The sequence below is a fragment of the Condylura cristata genome, unplaced genomic scaffold (genome assembly GCF_000260355.1).
Source record: "Condylura cristata isolate star-nosed mole 26May11 unplaced genomic scaffold, ConCri1.0 scaffold00003, whole genome shotgun sequence".
In the NCBI taxonomy this organism is placed as follows: domain Eukaryota; kingdom Metazoa; phylum Chordata; class Mammalia; order Eulipotyphla; family Talpidae; genus Condylura; species Condylura cristata.
This window is the reverse complement of record NW_004567104.1, coordinates 9,062,869-9,066,417: the sequence shown is the minus strand read 5'-3', so window position 1 is coordinate 9,066,417 and position 3,549 is coordinate 9,062,869.

The following is a 3,549-nucleotide window of genomic DNA, read 5'->3' as shown; positions in this document are numbered from 1 at the left end:
GGTTATTTATACTCCTTCTACAAGTGAAACCATCTGGTATTTTTCTTTTTCTTTCTGGCTTATTCCACTAAGCATGATCCCTTCCAGATCCATCCATGTTGCTGCAAAAGACATGGGTTTTTCATTTTGATTGCTGAGTAATAGTCCATTGTGTATATGTACCACATCTTTTTAATCCAGTCATCTACTTTTGGGCATTTGGGTTGGTTACATGTCTTTCCTATTGTAAATACAGCAGCAATAAATATGGGGATGCAGGTGTCTTTTTAAATCAATGTTTTGTGTCTTTTGGGTAGATACCTAGGAGTTGGATTGCAGGGTCATATGGAAGCTCCATTTTTAGAAGTTTGAGAAACTTCCAGTTTTCCATAGTAGTCACACTAGTTTGCATTCTCACCAGCAGTACAGGAGTGTTCCTTTTTTGCCACATCCTCGCCAACATTTGTTGTTGCTAATTGTTTTAAGATATTCCATTCTCACTGGGGTGAGGTGGTATCTCACTGTGGAAATTAAAAAATTAAAATTAAAAAAATTGCATCTCCCTTATTACAAGTGGCGTTGAACATTTTTTCATATGCTTGTTGGCCATTTGCATTTCCTCTTTGGCAAAGTTTCTTTTTAGCTCTTCTGCCCATTTTTTGATGGGTTGTTTATTTTTGTTGAGTTTTATCATTTCTTTGTAGATCTTTGTGATCAATCCTTTATCACTAGCTTTGTTTGAGAAAAATTTTTTTCCAAGCAGTGGGATGTCTGTTTGTTTTTTGTAATGTCTCTTTTCCTGTACACAAGCTCTTTAACTAGATGTAGTCCCATCTGTTTATCCTTTCCTTCACTATCATTGTACTGGGTACTGTAACTTCAAAGATGTTACTGATGAGTATGTCATGTAGTGTTTCTCCCATCTTTGCTTCCAGATATTTCATGGTTTCCATTCTTAGGTCTTTTATCCACTTCAAGTTGATTTTTGTGCATGGTGCAAGGTAATGATCTAGTTTCATTTTTTTGCATGTAGTATCCCAGTTTTCCCAGCACCATTTGTTGAACAAACTTTCATTGTTCCTTTGTATCTTCTTTGCTCCTTTGTCAAAGATTAGCTGTTCAAAAATCTGTGGGTTTATAATTAGGTTTTCTATTCGAATCCACTGGTCTGTCTATTCTTATTCCAGTACCATGCAGTTTTGATTATTATGGCTTTATAGGATAGCTTGAAATCTGGAAGTGTAGTGCCTCCATTCTCTTTCTTTTTAGTCAGGACAGTTTTGGCTATTAGAGATCTTTTGTGGTTCCATATGAATCTCATCAATATTTGTTCTATTTCTTAGAAGAATGCCATTGAGACTTTTATTAGGACAACATTAAATCTGTTATCGCTTTTGGTAGGATGGCCATTTTGATGATGTTAATTCTCCTGATCCATGCGCAGAGGATCTTTTTCCATTTCTTGGTGTCTTCTTAAATTTCTTTAAACAATGTTTTATAGTTTCTTTGTGTAGGTGTTTTAGCTCTTTTGTTAGGTTTATTCCCAGGTATTTGATTCTTTTTGTTTATTTGAAAAGGGGATTGGATTTTGTTTTATTTCCACTTCTTCTGACTGGTTGTTTGTGTATAGGCATGTCTCTGACTTCTGTGTGTTGATTTTATATCCTGCTTCCTCACTAACTGGTGAAGTGTATACATTTTAAAAGTTCATTGAATTATTTTGTGTACACTTAAATTTTTAATTTTTTTCATTTCTGTATGGAGAATTTAACTAATTAAGGGGGAAGAAAGGGAAGATATTTTAAGTTTATAGTACTTCCCAAAAAAAGAAACACATGAAATCATATTGTAAAATTGGGGGGCGGGGATCCTAACATGGTTTAGCAAGCAAGAGAAAAAGTCACCTTCAGAGGCTCAATTGTGTATGCAGGAGTCAGCTTTCTGAAAGTAAAATTAGGCTTTTTGCAACCCTTAATGATCAAGGAGGCAGATAAAGATTGAACCCTGGGTAGTGTTCCTTTGCATCTTTGCACAGCACTCTTCAGCAAGGAAAAGTTGAATACTGTATTGCCTTCTGGCATTAGCATATCTGTAGGTCAGCACACCTTAGAATTAGAAGCCTTTCCTATCAAGAATAATTACATTTCTAATGTCAATTACTCATTGCTCCTACCAACAAAAACTAAATTCAAAATTGTGTTCATAGGGACAGCTCTCATGGGGTAAAAGCTGTCAGACTGCTGCCTGGATTCAAATCCACTCACTTTGATTATCAAATCCTTGCTTCTTGTCTATGTATTGTTAGTTTATTTTCAATTAACAACTGTATCTGACAGTCTAAATCATTCTGGTCAACAGAGAGGCCAATAACGTCATGAGACAGGTATTGTATGATAGTCATGAGCTTCATGACTCTTCTGTCAGGATCATTTCCTTCCCTTTGTTTCCTGAACAGTTTTCCAAGTATTTATTGGATCTTCAGACAAGACTAACACAACTTAAAGCCACAGAAACCAGGATTTAGGATTTATTAAATCTTGCCCTCATCATGCTGACTTTTAGGAACTTGCACATATTCTCTATTTTGTCTTTTCATCTGTAAATAAAAACACTAAAATGTAAAGCACCTGATACTATTCATTTTTGTGAATATTTCCCCATTGCCTCCCATTTACCTTCCTATGAAGGTGAGGCTATTTTGATAATAAGAGATGATGCTGGTTACTGTTAAGTGCTTTCCTCCTCTGAGTCCTAATTCAACATTATTTAGCATATACCTGAGAGGTGATCCTCCATTACCTCTGCAATGGTGATCCTACTTCTGCACTGTTTAAAGTTGAAGCCAGAGACCTCACTGTGGAAAAGGTAGTTCATAAAGACCCAACGGAGAACCTCCTGCCCATCTTCCATCAATTCCTCCTTCCCCCAAAGACCAGCTAACAGACAGACTTTCTTGTAATATTGTACTATAGTGTGTTTCCCTTATACATCTCTGGTCCCCAAATTCTGTTAGGAATCTGCTGTGCAGAGGCCAGGCAAAGCATCTATACCCTCCATACATTCCCACCACTTAGTTCACCTGAGAATCTTTCACAAACTCGTCAGGCCATTTGAATTTATATATTCAAAGATGATCTTCTGGCACATTTTAAATTTAAGATAAAAATAGAGTAACTGGAAGCTTCTATGGTTGATATTGGCAAAATTTATGGTTGATACTGCTGCCCAAAAAACAGATTACAATTTGTCACAGACAGTGGTGGTGTGGCTTGGACAGAATCAGACCACTGAGAATTGCCGAGTGCCAGGTGGCCTCTGCCATTTCCTAGTTGCCAATGTTAACTGTGGCCAAAGCACTGTTTAGCTATAGGCAGCCGCAACTTTCATTTTGGCAAATTATTTTGGCTCAACTGCTTCATTTTTTGACAATACTACTAATATGCCATTCATTTAAAAAAGTGGATTTCAGTCCCATCTGCACCTGCGAAGCTTAGAAAACAATGAACTATCCTGAGTCTCTGGTTTCATTATACTAGAATAAGCCTGTTCACAGTTGTATTTTTTTTTTTT